The 17,416-nt window shown below is 36.2% G+C and overlaps 1 long non-coding RNA gene across 1 annotated transcript; it reads left to right on the plus strand.

Moving 5' to 3' along the window:
• Positions 1-2,275: 2,275 nt before the first annotated feature.
• Positions 2,276-8,876, plus strand: LOC116423076. The gene is made up of 3 exons (XR_004233555.1): positions 2,276-2,398; positions 3,145-3,239; positions 8,634-8,876. It is a non-coding gene; the product is annotated as an uncharacterized LOC116423076 (long non-coding RNA).
• Positions 8,877-17,416: the final 8,540 nt, after the last annotated feature.

Genomic DNA, 17,416 nt, shown 5'->3' on the forward strand with positions numbered 1-17,416 from the left:
TGAAATGTTGGGCTATAGCTAGTTTCTGCCATTTTGTTTTCCAGTCTTCCCAGCAGTTTTTATCAAATAATGACTTTATGTCCAAAAAGCTTAAATCTTTGGGTTCATTAAACATTAAATTACTATGGTCATTTACTACAATGTCTTGTATACCTAATCTATTCTACTGATCCACCAGTTCATTTCTTAGCTAGGGCCAAAGTGTTTTGATAAGTACCACTTCATCATAAAATTGAAGATCAAGTATGATTCATCAAGATAGATGAAGCCATCTATCTTCACATTTTTTCCCATTGATTTCCTGAATATTCTTGACCTTTCATTCTTCCAACTGACTTTTATTTTTTCCAGCTCTATTAAATAATTGCTGGTATGGCAATAAATAAATTAATTTAGATAGAAATGTCAGTTTTGTTCTATTGGCTCAGCTCTTAATAAAAGATCATTAAAGTGATCTTTGTTTCCCAAGCTTTTCAGCACTCTGGGCAACCCCTAATTTCTGCTTCATCAGACAAAAAGTGATCTGCAAGATCTGGCTCAGGCCACTAATATTTTATTCATCAACAATTCCTTTGTGATTCCATGGTTCAAAATAAAATTATAATGTTAGGCTTATCAGGGTAAGCAGCTGAGAAATTCACTTAAAGACTTTTCAAGTAACTTAGAATAAATTTATCATATACTAGAATCATATTTGTGTGCAGGCTGTGAATCAGACAACTGGAAGCAGGAGAGGAAGAGGGAAGAGGAGCAGCAGGAGGACGAGAAGGATGCAGGACCCAGAGAACAGGCACTAAAATAACAAATATTCCATTAATGTATGGGTTTGATTGGATGGCTGCTTCTCTTCCCTTCTGCCTCTCTTATTTTGCAATGCTAGAGCTTTCTGAAGAACATCTTGACTTAAAGCAAGAAGAGAAGAAGGAATTAAGAAAAAATTCTCAAGAACAGAAGATGAGCAACATATAAATGGAAAAATAGAAAGTTTCAGGCTGAAGCTGGAAAAAAAAGTACATCAAGGCTGTGACATATTGTGTCCAACCACTCCTCTAAGAGAACCCTGAATGTCTGGGATATCTGAGGAGATGCTCACATTTTTACTGTGTGGAACAACACACTTGCTGGAAGATGTCTGAATAAATTGTCCAGTCATATTGAAGATATTAGAATATCCTAACTCTTTCCTTTATTGCCTTTCCCCTCCATTTTCCCTAAGTCATCTGGGCCCATTTTCAGTTTTAGTGTACATTCTCTGTGTTGTGTCCTTATTTGCATTGTCTGCACTTTTTGTTAATTAGTATATTTCCAGAGCACTTTCATCTGCTTCTTCTGATCATAATCCCTTTACTTCTTCTAGTCAATCAAATGAAACATTTGATAAGCATTCAATCTGTCCCTAGAATTGTTTCCCTCTGTGTCTTTTCTTTATACAGAATTTCCACTCCCTCCAGAATAGACATCTCTTCTATTGTTTACTACCTAATTCCCTTTCCCATACTTTTCAGTTGAAAACTATTTTAATTTAAGTTACAACAATTTAAGATAATTTAAGTTACAAGTTAATTTGTTACTCCTGCCATACACATTATTATCTGTTCTTTTTTTGAAAGCCTTCTTCAGCCAGGATATTGTCATGCCTTTATTCTAAGCTATTGTCTAATAAATGCTTATTTCCTTTATTTCCCTTTTTTTCCCTTATTGCTAAGTAAATGACTATATTTGACATCTAACAGTGTCATTATTGTGAATAGCTACTTTGTATTAATAGATAGACATTGGCGAGGACTCAAAAAACTAAAGTCATGAAAGAGGAAATTATTTTTCCCACAAAAGAATCACAGGTAGAATTTTGACAAAATCTAAGTGTAACTCTAATTTTGAGGTGGTTTTTCTATGAGAACCAGGACCTGATATTATGAGAGCACTTAGGAAGAGCAATCTAGTCCATGGGGTGAGTAGATGTTCTCATGACTATAGCAGAAGTATGCAAAGTTACCAACATGACTGATCCACTCTACTGAGTAATTACATACAGCTGGGGAAATAATCAGTAGAAACAGTTTACTCAGTAGCAGCAACTGACAGAGATAATTAAGTCAGCCATCCAAAAAGCATTAAGTACTACTACATGCAAGCACAGTAGTAAAGATTAGCGATATAAGAAATGGATGGAGAAAGCAGCTGCCAAAAAAATGGTTCAAAAGTTCTCCCTGCTTCAAGAGGAAGGAAAATGGATGTGCTAGCCACCCAAAATTCCAATTTCTCTTTCAGATTCTGTATGTTGCCAGGAATCCAAAGGATATCCTCGTATCTGCATTACATTTTAGAAATCATTTCCCAATTTTTCCATCATATTCAACTTTTGAGCATTTCTTTGAGGACTTCCTGCAGGGAAATGGTGAGTGAAGAAGAAATGATGGAACTGCATCCTACTTCCCATCCTTATCACTTTTCCCTATATTTATTCCACATCCTTTTGCCATCATAATGAAGATCCCTATTTTATTGATGTTCTTCCATTTCCCGGGAGGCACATTCCTTCCAACAGCTCAACAATATAGATAAGACAAAGACTCTCCCCCAACTTAGAAAAGAGTGTTAGAAGTGAAGACTGCAAAAGTGATTTTTTCAAGACTATATGACCAGAGATGACAATAATTGGGGCCCAGGCCTTTTGAATTTAAGATCAATGCTCTTTCTGAAAAGCAGAGTCTCAAGAGACCAGCTCAGGACCTGGATTGAAATGTAAATCATTCAAGTTCCCCTACTTCCTCCATAGTGAAGTTTTAAGGTCATTTCCTTCAAGGGGCCCAACCTACTCTTTTCTCTTGCTGAGAACTCTCAGACTAAGGCCAGCACCTGAACCAAGTTCTTGGTTGTATTTCTGACTTCCTTGGGGCTCTTCTCCTAGCTAGCCTTCTCATGGATGACATTTTTCTGTGGTTAGGAATCAAGCTTCCTTTCCACTCCTTCCCTCTCCATTCCCCCTGCATCCTCCTAGACACACACTATAAGGTAAGAGCAGAACTTATTTCTTTGTCCATGACTCTCATTCTGACAAGCATCTAGGGCAGAGTAAGCACCTTATCAATCTGAAACGGAAATAACCTGGGCTTCCTTCTCTCCTTCCCAATTCATTTCTAGTACCATTTGGATCCTGGTTTGACCACATCAAAGGATGGCTACCCATGAGACATTCAGAGAATTTCTTGCTCCTAACCTATGAGGAACTTCATCAGGTAGAGACCCTGTCCTTTTTCCTTTTCATCTTTCCAGGTGTCCCCATTAATGTTACTGCCTTCCCTTTCTCAATTATTTCCAATTAATCTTGCATATATCTTAGTTCTTCATGACAAATTACATATTGTTTCAGTCAGAAAAAGAAAAACATTTTCTAAGGAAGCATTATGTGCCAGGTATTTTGCTAAGTGCTAGGAATACAAAGAAAGGCAAAAGATAGTTCCTGCCCTCAAACAGGATAAAATCTAATTGGGAAAAAAATGTGCAAACAACTTTGTATGAATAAGAATAGGACTGTGTAATAAGTTGGACACATTCAGGAGATGAGCAGGTGCTAGGAGGAGGAGGGCTTGGGAAAGGCTTCCTGTAGAAGGTAGAATTTCCATTAGGATTTTTAAAAAGCCAGGGAAATCAGACAGAATGGACAGTGAAGAATTTTCCAAGCATGGGGAAAAGTCAGAACAAATGCTCAAATCCAAGACATCTATGGCCCTGTTCATCAGAGGCTGACACTGGGTCAAGAATGAGGGGAAAACAGGCACAAACATCTAGGAATATGACAGAGCACCCAGATCTAAAGAGGAAGCTTAAGCATAAACCCAGCATGTCAGAAACTGTATCAACAGAGCAACTGAGAAAGAAAAAGGAGGAGTGAGTCCCAGTTCAGACTTCATATGCCACCGTTTGGTTCTGAAGGTACCATCATATCATGTAGTAATTCATTAAAAAAAAAAGACCATTAAGTACTCTTTAGAGTACTTGACAGTTCTGATCCTGGGTCCATCCTCTGGTCCAGTCATGTCCCCTTCACTCTGAATCTCTTCCATGGAGAGGTCCTGGCATTTGTCAAAAGATCTTTTCAGGATATCTTTCATATCTGTCAGAAGCTTCTCCCTGTGACAGCCACATGAGGCTGATTTTCTCTGTTTGTTTGGGAACTTGGTGGGAGGAGCTTACTCAATCCTGAGTAAGAAGAATCTCTTTTCTCTTTCTCAGGAATCTCTTGAACTTTCCCTTACCCAACCTCTATGTGTACTTTCCCTCCTGTCTGATCTCTTTCCTTTCCTTTCTTTATGGTTTTCTCAACCTTCTCTTTCTTCTTCTGACCATCCTCCTTCTCCTAGTCCTTTTCTTCCCTCTTCATTTCTTAGCTTTTAAAAAATTTCCTCAGAGATCTCTCGCATTCTCCTCTATGACCTTATCCTGCTGGTTTTCTTTTCTATGTTGTCTCTAATCCCTTTTCCTCTTTCTTGCTCTCCTCAACCACTCTATCTCTTATTAACATATATTTGGTTTTTTCCACATCTATTCAGCATTTGTTAAATTCCCCTTCAAACTCTTCTTCTTCCTCACATTTCCTCCTCTTTTTCCTTCATATCTTCTTCCTGTTTTTCTCTTTTTCCTGTTTTCTCCTTTCTGTCTTTCCTTTTACCTCCCTTTCTCTATTTTTTTTTTCCTTTCTGTTTTCTTTTTTTTTTCCTTTTACTCCAATATTTTCCCTTTTTCTATTTTCTTTCCCTATCTCTTCCATCTTTCTTCAACCTTCTTTCTATTTTCACAAATTTCTTTCTTTCTCCCAATTCTCTTATTTGTTGTTTCTTCCTTGTCTTTCCCTCTATTTCCCTTTGTGTTTTCTTCTTTTCTCCAGCTCTTCTTTTTTCTTTTCCCTTTTCTCCTCATCTCTTGTTTTCTTCTTTCATTTGCTTCAGTTCTTCTCTTTTTTTTTCTTTATCTCCACCTCCCCTCCAGTTCTTCATCTATCAATAATATCATTTTTTTTATATTTTATTTTAATTTTTTAAAAAGTATTTTTTACACCTTTTCATTTATAAGACATATGTATGGGTAATTTTACAGTGACCCTTTCAAAACCTTCTATTCCTTTTCCCTCCTTCCTCCCCCCTCCTAGATGGCGGTAGCCAATACATTTAAATATGTTAAAGTATATGTTAAATCAATATTGTATACATATTTATACAGTTATCTTGCTACGAAAAGTCAGACTTAGAAAAAGGACAAATAACCTGAGAAGGGAAAAAAATGCAAGCGGCAAAGGGAGTGGAAATGTTATTTACAGTCTACACTCGTTTCCCATGTTCTTTTTTGGGTTAGCTGGTTCTCTTCATTACTGAACAAGTGGAACGTTTGGTTCATCTCATTGTTGAAGAGATCATCAGAATTTCCATCAGAATTGATTATCAAAGAATTTTGTTGAAGTGTATAATGATCTATTTCTCTTTCACTCAGCATGAAAAAGTTCTCAGGTCTTTCTGAAATCATCCTGCTGGTCATTTCTTAAGCAATTTTCCAAACTTCATATACCAAACTTTTCAATTCTCCAATTGATGAGCCTCCATCCAATTTCCAGTTTCTAGCCACACAAAAAGGGTCCACAAATATTTCTGTACATTGGCATCCCTTTTCCCTTTTTACGATTGCTTTGGGATTAAGCTCAAAATAAACTTGGATCAAAGGGTAAGCACAGTTTGAAATTTTGAGCATAGTTAAATTGTCTCTGGAATGGTTGGATGCATTCACAATTCCACCAACAATGTATCAGTGTCCCAGTTTTTCCCCATCCCCTCCAACATTTCATTATCTTTTTCCTGTCATCCCAGCCAATCTGGAAGTGTGTAGTGGTATCTCAGAGTGGTCTTAATTCATTTATCTGATCATTAATGATTTGGACATCTTTTTCATGGCTAGAAATATTTCAATTTCTTCATCTGGTTTCATATCCTTTCCATTTATCAAGTGGAGGTCGATTTTTATAAATTAGACTCAATTTTCTATATATTTTTTGAATTGAAGCCTTTAGAAGGGCCTTAACTGTAAAATGTTTTCCCAGTTTATTGTTTCCTTTCTAGTCTGCATTAGTTTTGTTTGTACAAAAACTTTTTAACTTCATATAATCAAATTTTTCTATTTTGTGATCAATAATGATCTCGGTCTTTTTGGTCCAAATTCCTTCCTCCTCCACAGTTAAGAAACTATCCTATGTTTTCTAATTTACTTATGTCATTCTTTTCTAGATCTTGAACCCATTTTGACTTTATCTTTTGTACTGTGTTAAATGGGTCAAGGCCTGTTTCTCCATACAATTTCAATTTTCCAGCAGTTTTGTCAAACAGTAAATTCTTATCCCCAAAGCTGGGGTCTTTGGGTTTGTCAAACACTAGTTCTATGTTTTGACTATTTTGTCCTTTGAACCTGACCTATTCCACTGATCAACGAGTCTATTTCTTGGCCAGACCAAATGGTTTTGGTGACTGCTGCTTTAAATATGTTTTAGATTACGAAGAGGCCACCTTCCTTGATTTTTTTTTTTCATTAGTTCCCTTGAAAATCTTGACCTTTTCTTCTTCCAGATAAATTTTATTTTATTTTTTTCTAGGTCATTAAAATAATTTTGGGGGGATCTGATTGGTATGCATTAAATAAATAGATTAGTTAAAGTAATATTGTTACTTTATTATATTCCAAACCCTATCCAAGGCATTAATATTTTCCAGTTGTGAGATCTGTCTTTATTTTTAAAGTGTTTTGTAGTTTTTGTTATAGTTTCTGACTTTTTTGACAGAAGATTCCGAAATATTTTATACTATTGGATTATTTTAATTGGAATTTCTTTGTATCTCTTGTGTTGGATTTTTTGTATGTATAAAAATTTGAGGATTTATTTTTGTATCCCAAACTTTGCTAAAGTTATCAATTATTTCTAATAGCTTTTTTAGTAGAATTCTGGGATTTCTAAGTAAAACATCATATCATCTGTAAAGGTGATTAATTTGGTTTCCCATTACCTACTCTAATTCTTTTCATTCTTTCTCAATTTATTGCCTAGGGAAATTTCTAATACAATATTGAATAATAATGGTGATAGTGGACAATCTTGTTTCCTCTGATCTTACTGGGAATGGTTATTTATCCCCATTAATATGAATACTTCCAACAGAAATGGTATGACAATTTTTCGGAAAAGTCCTTTATTCCTATATAAGTGTTTTTAATAGGAATGGATGTTGATTTATCAAATGTTTTTCTGCATCTATTAAATGATCATATGATTTTTGTTAATTTGGTTATTATATAGTCAATTATGGTAATATTTTCCTATTGAAAAGGGTCCTGCATTCCTGTATAAACCTACCTGGTCATAGTGTATTATCCTGGGATGATTTTTGAATCTTTTTAATATTTTATTTGAGATTTTTGCATCAATATTCATTAGGGAGTTTATCTTTTTTCCTTCTGTTTTCATCCTATCTGGTTTGGTACAGACTATTCTTGTCAAAAGGAATTTAGTAGTTTCCTTCATTCCTTTTTTCAAATAGTTTATATAAATTTGGTTACTTGTTCTTTAAATTTTGGTAGAATTCAATTAAACCATCTGGTCCTGGGGCTTGGTTGATTAAAACCTGTTCTATTTCTTTTTCTAAAATGGGACTATTTAAACAATTTCTTCCTCCTCTGTTAATTCAGGGTTATTTTTAAGGTATTCATCCATTTCATTTAGGTTATCAAATTTAGGATAAATTTCGGAAAGCAACTCCTAATTATTGCTTTTTAATTTCCTCTTCAATAGTGACGAGGTCTCCCTTCTCATTTGAAGACTAATAATTTATTTTTCTTCCTTTTTATAATCAAATTTACCAAAAGTTTATTATTTTGTTGTTTTTTCATAAAACAACTCTTAGTTTTATTTATTAATTCAAAAGGTTTTTTTTTACTTTCCATTTTATTAATTTCACGTTTTTATTTTAGAATTTCAAGTTTAGTATTTGATTGGGGTTTTTTAATTTGCTCTTTTTCTAGCTTTTTAAGTTGCAAGCCCAATTCATTGATCTTCTCTTTCCCTATTTCATGCAAGTAAGGCTCTAGAGATACAAAATTTCCCATTATTACCGCTTGGGCTGCCTCCCCCAAATGTTGGTATGTTGTCTCATTGTTGTCATTCTCTTGGGTGAAATTATTAATTGTGTCTATGATTTGCTGTTTCACCTATTCATTCTTTAGAATGAGATTATTTAGTTTACAAATACTTTTTGGTCTATACTCATGATAATTTCTTATTTCATCTTCTGTTCCTCTTCCCTACTCTGCCTTCAGAAATTCTTCCTTCTCACTTTCCCTACTTGTTTGCCTTTTCCCTCCTGCTTCAGATCTTGTCCTCCTTCCCATTCCTACTACTCCTTAGCACCCACTCCCTTGTCTTTTCTGCTTGTACTTATTGCTTTCACTATTTCCCTCAATCTTTCCCTTCAGATTTTTCTTTCTCTCTTCACCTAAAACTCCTGTTTCTGCTTCTCTTAAACTTTTGGTCTCTCCCTTCCCCTCCTTTTCTTTCTCCAAGACTTTTTCATGCCAGCATTATAAGTTGTATTTTTTCCTAGAATCTTAAGGTCACTGTGGAAAAAGTTTGCCAATTCTTGGGCAAGGAGCTGAGTGAGGAAGAAATCAATTCAGTCATGGAGAATGCTTCCTTCCAAGTCATGAAAAACCACATTCTAGAAAACAAAGAACTTGTACCAGCAGAAGATATGAAATCTTTAAAAATTGTTTTGATGAGAAAAGGTGAGAAGCAATGGTCTAGGACCACAAGGAAGTTAAATAGGTGGTTTATCGTCCTCCAATCAACTGCCATCTAGGCACTCAGAAATAGAATCAGAGAAGGTGTGAATTAAAAAACAGTAGGACAGAAAAGAGGCAGTCAAAGAATTTGTTCCATTAATGTAATTGACAGTAGTATTTTTTATGCAATGAAACACTCAGAGATAGGATGCATGAGTATCTAAGAAAACCTCTCCTAGGTTTTCTGCATCTGAGGAAAAACAAGCAGAGAAAGAGTAAAAGGAAGAGGTAAGGCTCCCTGTCAATATTACATGAATGATGAGTGATGAAGAGAAGAACTAACTGGTTTCAGGAGAGAATGCTGTCCCATAATTATTGGTTACTTCAGTCTAACCATATCTCCTTCCTGAGCCAAGGATGGAGGAGAGAAGGGGATGGGAAAAAATGATCACTAAGCACTTGTTGCCCTCATTCCATATGTGACAGGAATCTGTGGAGACTGGAAAAATCACTTCACAGTGACTCAAATGGAAACATTCAACAAGCAGTACCAAGAGAAGATGAAGGGGATGGACCAGAATCTGTTCCCCTGGGATCAATGCTGAGGTGGAGATTATCTGGTGTTCCCTAATTCACCCATATATGATTGACAAAGAATGATATTTCTGCCTACTGCTCTGTATCCCTATTTTCCTACTTTTTACTCTCTTAATGCTATAGCTCACAGAAAGAAAAGTAACATTGGGACACAGTACACCTATGCTGCTTCCCAAAGGAAAGCTTCCAGTGTGGATCCCTTATTCAGCTTGCTAACTGTACCTTTGACAGACATACTTTGGATGCTGTTGTGCAAAGAGCCTTTTAAGTCTGTGATTTAAACATACATGAATGTGGAATGTTGTGGGCATGTTCTTCCTGTTGATAGAGTTGGTGACTGTAATCATTTCTTAGCAAATACATAATGCTGAGATTATGTAATGTTAAATAATGCTTGCCTTGATGAAATAAATTCAATGACTCCAACCTGGTCCTGATGAATAGTTTGCAAAAGGAGATATTTTTGCATTACAGTTGATCCATTGATTTCTGGAACATTTCTAGCTTAAAATAACAGCACACAATAAAGGATAAATTATATATAAAGAAAACTTGTGAGGAGAACTTTTTCTTGGAATTTGGCAAATATAACCTGAAAAGCTTGAAAGGAAAGGTAAAAAAAGAAAACTGTCCACCTATATTGACCAAAGTTAAGTCTATAGAGAATTACAGCCAGGTCCTGTAGTGTGTGCATATTAGTGTGCATAATGAATCTTATAAATGCTCACATGATTCAAATTCACATTCCATTTTTCCATTGGGCTGTAGCCAGTGGATATATTTTTCACAATAATAGCTCTAAATAATGAAACTTAGAAGGCATAGGACCCCTTTATGTAATTCATCATTTCATTAATTAGGCCCTAATTGTAGCCCAAATTTAGGAAAAACAATAGAGGGTGAGATACTGAGGAATTCAGAAGAAACAACATTGAAGAAAGGAGTGAAAGCTATGCTATCACATATCCATAAATAAAATTTAAAGTATAGGTATCAAGCTGATGAATTAGCCTAATATAAGAAATCAATTTTGAATAAAATAATTTAAAATTAATGAATGAGAATTTTGGCACTCAATCTATGTCAGGCACTTTGCTAAGTGCTAGAGTTACAGATATAAAAAGCAAGATAGTTCCTGTGCTGAAAGAGTTTACATTTTAATAGGGGAAACATAGTCAGGAGTGAGTATTGGCCAGAGAAGCCACAAGATATGGGAGTGGGAGCTGGAGAGTGTCTGAAGCAGGCCGATACAGGCTGGTATTTTAATCATCAGTATATATTATTTTACCATGACAAACCCTAATAGGATCAAAGAAAACTTAAATAAAGACCTGGAGATCTTCACCATCAATGTGCTTATAATTCTGGGTGACTTCAATACACGAGTAGGCACAGACTATCAGTCATATTCCTTAAGAGCAATAGAATAAGAAACAGCAATAGCAGCAATCATTTATTACTGAAGACTTGCACATCTCATCTGCTCATGACCTACATTGTCTTCTGTTTACCTAAACTTAAGACTTCGCAGATGCACACTCACAGCAGTCATTGATACTTAGTAGACTATATCCTTGAAAGAAGAGACAGAAAGGATGGGAAAGTGACAAAGGCAATGTGTGACTCACACAGAGTACTTGACTGATCGTAAACTCGTCCACTTACTTTCTTTTTAAATTTTTTTTGTTTATTAAAGCTTTTTTATTTACAAATCATATACATGGATAATTTTTCAACATTGACCCTTGCAAATCTTTCCATTCCAGATTTTCCCCTCCTTCCCCTTCCTCCCTCCTCTAAATGGCAGGTAGTCCAATATATGTTAAATATGTTAAAATATATGTTCAATCCAATATTTGTATACATATGCAGTGTCTACTCACAATGTGTTGATCCTAAAGCAAGACTTAATTCCAACACATTAGAGAGTTTCTTCAAGCAGGAACACTTCACTGATAACATGTAGGGAAAGCTGAGCCAGCACCCAGTTGGCAACAGAGACCAGGAAAGAAGTGGACAACTTTCAGAGGTTAGTGTACAGAATCTCATTGACTCATTTGGGTCAGAACAGTCACAAACATCAAGAGTAGAAATGAGAACTCCACAGAGTTTACAACCAGCAGTACAGGTCATCTGCCTCTAAGAAGACAGCATTTAACTCCATAGGCACTAAAGTGCAGGGGTAGCTAGATGGCACAGTAGATAAAACATGGACCCTGGAGGAGCTCAGTTTAAATTCAGCTTCAGACACTTATCACTTCCCAGATATGTGACCCTGGGCAAGTCACTTAATCCCAATTACTTCCCCCAAAAAAAAGAAAAGAAAAAGACAGTGCAAGCAAAGCTAGGAGAGATACAGGATTCCTGGCTCAGGAAGAAAGTAGCTTTACACTGATAGCAACAATCCAAAGTTTAATTATGATGCCCTGAGGACCATTCATGCCTCTGGTGCATTTCACCTACTCAGAGCCACATGGATTAGTCATAAGTACATGATCCTGGAGACATGGACTAAATGTTTCCATGGTGGTTTGAGTAGACTATCATCAACAAATGCAGATGCCATTGACCATATAACTCAAGTTGAAGATAATTCCTCTCTAGCTAAAATTCTGATTAAAACAGAGGTTTTGAATGTCACTAGGCTCCTCTCCTGTGGCAAAGCATTGGATGCTAATTCTATTTCAGCTGTGATTTACAGGGCAAGGGTTCCACTACTCAGATCAAATCTGCACAATTTTCTAGATTAAATGGCAAGAGGAGGTTATCCCCGGCAGTTAAAGGAAGTCTCTACTGTTCATCTCTAAAAGGAAAGGATACCAGAATGTCCTGAGATAATGACAGTGGGGTGCTCTCTCTTAGTCACTGCTGACAAAATTCTTGCCAAAGTTCTCCTTAGTAGGCTGACCTTTCACCTGGAAGATGGTCACCATCTACCTGAAAGCCTGTGTGGCTTCAGAGGGCTGAGAAATACTTAATATGATGTTTGTTGCCCAATAACTCCAGGAAAAGTGCCAGGAGAAGCACAGAGGTCACCACACAATGTTTGTTGTTTTGATTAAGGCCTTTGATACCACCATTCATGAGGTCTTACAGAAAATCATAGGTTGCTCAGAGAGTGACATCCATATTTTGCCTCAGTTTCCTGACTGCCTGTTTGCATATGTTCCGGATAATGGATGATACTCACTCTTCGATTTTATCGATTAGTAATAAAGTGAAGCAAGGCTATGTGCCGGCCCCCACACTTCTTAGTAACCTTTTCATCAACACTTTCAGATGTCTTCAAATAGGATGAATAATAGAATCAATGTCAGCTATGGCACTGACAGAAAATTATTTAACTGAACAGTTACATACCAAGAATAAATTGGGGGAGACTTGGTGAGTCACTCATGCCCAATTCTACACTCAATGCAGTGTCTGAGGCTGAGATGTCGCAAAGTGTGAATTGATCCTCTTCTGCTTGTGCTCATTTTGGTATGACAATTACCATCAAGAAAACACAGGTTCTCCACCAGCCCACACCGCAGCATTCCCACATGGAAATACCTGCAGATACAGCAGATGGAGAAATAGCAAATGCTGTGGATACGGTTCCTTACCTGGAAGAATACTTTCCTGGGATATACACATAGGTGATGATGTTAATGCCTGCATTTGTAGGAGGTGGGAGGCTTCGAAGGAAAGTGTGGGAAAGAAGAAGAATTAGACTGTCTACCAAAATAAAGACCTGCAAGCTGTTGGGCTAACTTTATTGCATTCAATTTATTTATTTATATTTAATATATGTTTGTGAAACTTGGAGAATATAAAAAGTGTCATCCTGTCATTTGAATTGAAAATCAAATGTCATTTGAATCATCTTAGGAAGTTACAGAAAACCAAGTGGTAAGATAAGGTACCTGACAGCTCTTTTCTTTTCTTTTTTTTCTTTTTCTTTTTGCGTGTGAGGCAATTTGGGGTAAGTGATATGCTCAGGATCACACAGCTAGGAAGTGTTAAGTATCTGAAATCAGATTTGAAGTCAGGTCCTCCTGTTTTCAGGGCTGGTGCTCTCTCCACTGCACCACCTCGCTACTCTTCTGAGGTTTTTTCTTGAGTTAAATTGCCAGGCATTCAAACACTCCTAGAAGAGAGCACAACTCCAAAGGGCTGACCACGTTGTTCAAATGCCAAAAGTAAATTTTTCTAAAAGATTATTTTTAAAGTATTCATCCAAAAAAGGCGACCACATGGAGGACAGAAGAAATGATACAAGGACACCCTTAAGGTCTCTCTGAAGAACTTTGGAATCAATAGTGAAACATGGGAAAACAGGCACAAGACCATTCAGAATATTTTGTTCACCCAAAGAAGATCATATGCTCTTTAAGAAAAGCAGAATTGTGGTAACTCAAAAGAAATGTGAGATGCCTAAATTTGGGGCCATTGTAACTCCAGGGGTTCACATGAATTATTTGGACCAAACTTGTGTTAGAGCTTTCTGAGATCTTATTAATCTGATCAGCCACAATCAGATACAATATACCCTGACCTCAACATAGTGATGTCATTCTGGTATTCTTTGAAAGCAAGGGACAGCAACCAAGCATTTATTACCTTCTCCATCAAAAGATGGGGAAATCAACAAGGGAAAATTTCATTCTAGATGCAACCTTTATCAAGAGGGAAGAGTTGGTTCCTGGAGTGACAATATGGGAACATTATATGGTGAGGGAAGCCAACTGATTCATTTCTGAGTTAGAAAGTTAGGTATATATAGTATATAAATAAGGTTTATATATATAAACCTTAGAATTTGAAAGAGCAGACTTCACAGAATACAGAGGAAAAGTAATCAGGATCTCAGGAACTAAAATTCTGAGAGAGAATACAGCCTGGAAAGAATGAGAAACTCTCAAGAAACTCACAAACACAAGTAATGCTGCTGAGGAGGAGAACATCTACTGTAAAAAGAACAATATAGAAACAGAGAAAAATCATTTACTTCATTGAACTCTTAAAATGCATGTTTAGAAGGTGGAAACAAAGGCAGAGAATACAGGACGGGTAGCAAAGAGCTACATCTTTTGTCTGAATCATTTCAAGGAATTTCAAAGGTAGACCAATAGAATAGAATAGATATGCAATGCACAGCACAAAAAGACACAACAACATTGCATTTGACAAGTGTAAAGATTTAAGCTTTTGGGATAAGAATTCATTATTCAGTAAAAATTGTGGAGCAAACTGGAAAACAGGGTCAAGGAAACTGGATATGGACAAAAAATCTCACAGCATTTACCAAAATAAGGTCAAAATGGAGACGTGACCTAGTTGTAAAGAGAAATTTTACAGTAAAATTACAAGAACACAGGATAATTATTTATGAGATTTGTAGATAGGTGAAGAATTCATGAATAACAAAGTAACAATGTTCAGTATAGAAGGTACAATTTTGATTACATGAAGATGAAAAGGTTTTGGTAAATAAAACAATTTTTCTTGTAACCAAGATCAGAAGGAAAACAGAAAATTGGGGGGAGATCTGCATAGACATTTTATGAGATACAGGTTCATATCTGTGAAATCAACTTTAAAAATCCTGAGCAACCTCCAAAGTCTAGCTTTGTGAAGGAAAACAAGAGTTTCTGCAGGCAGAGACCACAATATAAAATGAAATTATACCAATTGTCATGCCTGGCAATGCCCCTTAGTCTTCTCTTCTCTCGATGATATCCAGAAGCTCCCTTCAACTCTGTGTAATATTTCCTTTTTTTATTTTTTTGTAATCATAGCTTTTTATTTACAAGCTATATGTATGGGTAATTTTTCAGCATTGACAGTTGCAAAACCTTTTGTTCCAATTTTTCCCCTCCTTCCCCCACCCCCTCCCCCAGATGAAAGGTAGACCAATACATGTTAAATATGTTAAAGTATATGTTAAATACAATACATATCCAACAGTTATTTTGCTGCACAAGAAGAATTGGACTTTGAAATAGTGTACAATTAACCTGTGAAGGAAATCAAAAATGCAGGTGAACAAAAATAGAGGGACTGGGAATTCTATGTAGTGGTTCATATTCATCTCCCAGAGTTCTTCTCTGGGTGTAGCTGGTTCAATTCATTACTGCTCTATTGGAACTGATTTGTTTCATCTCATTGTTGAAAAGGGCCACGTCCATCAGAACTGATCATCATATAGTATTGTTGTTGAAGGATAACCCTGTTCAGGCACCAAAATGTTGGATGTTTTTCTTCTTTAAAATAATAATAATAGTCTCTCTGGGAGAAAGCAGGTTTCTCGGGGAGGTTTTCTGGAGACATCCTTAGTTTCAGTTACAGTTTCAGTTACAAGTAAATAATTACTTCAAAATCGCAGCCAGCTGATAAAAGTTCAGAACTTTTATTGTGTCCTTTTTTTCTCTCTCCCTCTTCCTCCGCCTTCTTTTTATCTCTCTCATCTCAATTTCTCAGTCTCTTATGTTTCTTTCTTGCTTCTCTGTCTCTCTTTCTGACTCTATTTCTATCTCTCTGTCTGTTACTCATTTTCTCAAGTCTCCAACTCGCTGTGTATTTCTTCATTGGTCTCTGCATATGTTTATCTCTCTCTTTTCTGATTTTGATTCCTGCAGGCAACCTAGCAAAGCTTTTATGACTTCTTCTGTCCTCCTTGTGAGTGCTTGTCTCATGGGAGTTCTCCATAAAATAGTCTTTTGGGCAAAAGTACTTCTGTCATTCATATCAGGAAATTTTCATGACAAGTAGTATTATCTCAAGTAGAGTTGGGCAGCCTTCCTTCACTCCTTTCCTGGAAGTCTTTCACTGGCTTTTTCCTCCATGGTCTAGATTGATGACTCTAATACCTCTCCTATCTCCCTCCCTTCCTCTTATTCTATGTAGGAACCCAAAGATGATAGATATCCTTAGGCATTTGGATCAACTATGTCCCTTCCTGGACAGAGAAGTGCGGAACTACAAACTTGGGAAGACTGAAGTATGTCTGGGATGATAAACAAGAGGGGACAAGTGCTTTCCAGAATTTTTCAGAAAACTTCCCAGACTTTTTTGCCTCCAGCTTGCTGGCTCCTAGTCAAAGATTCTTTTACTTTTGTGAATGCACATCTTTGAAAAGTTTTTCCCTGATGGTATTTGAATATATTATGATTAAAAGGACTATTTGTTTAAATCTTTATGTTCTGAATAATGCAACACACCAGATCTGAAAAGGACACAACTGAAATAACTGAATTTTGAACTCTTTAAATAGGATATCAATCGTCAAGAGCAGATGAAGACAATAGAGATAACTCAGTGTCAAATACACTAAACAGTCCATTGTCACAACAAAAAGAGTTGAAAAGAGCCAAGAAAGGACCTTAGTCAGCAGACACATGATGTTCTTTCCAAGAGAAGAAAGATGATCATTTAAAATAAATAATTTACTTAAGGTGATAGGGTTATAAATAAAATAAATTTAAAATGAAATTATACCAATTTCAAAGAAAAAAGAAACCAGATTAAGAAGGCTTGAGGATTACAATCATAGCATTTCATAGTAGGGATAAGCAGTATGAGGAAAAACTATTGAGAGGATCTTAATACGATATCTAAAGAAACAAAATCATGGCAAAACATATTTAAGGAAGAAAAAGGAAAGAAAAGAAGAAAAAGAAAAGAGGAGGCTTCTCATGACAAACTATACACTATAGAGGACAATACAGCCACCATACTTGAAGTGTAACACCAGGGTCCCTGTGATGAGGTCCTGAATGTGAGAATGTGTAGCAGAGAGAAACTGAAGAATTGATAAAATTGGTTGCTGAGGAAGGCAGAGAGAAGTCACTCACAGAGATCATTTTAGCTCTTGGTCCTACTCTCTAGGGAGGTTGTCTAGTTAGAATTACAACTAACGTCAAATGCCAGAGGCCCACCCTCTATAGGGGTCTAGATCAGTCTTGCCTTACCATGTTTTGTCAGAAATCCCAACCATATCCCTGAGGAAAATTTTCCCTATAAAATC

The sequence above is a fragment of the Sarcophilus harrisii genome, chromosome 3 (genome assembly GCF_902635505.1).
Source record: "Sarcophilus harrisii chromosome 3, mSarHar1.11, whole genome shotgun sequence".
NCBI classification, from domain to species: domain Eukaryota; kingdom Metazoa; phylum Chordata; class Mammalia; order Dasyuromorphia; family Dasyuridae; genus Sarcophilus; species Sarcophilus harrisii.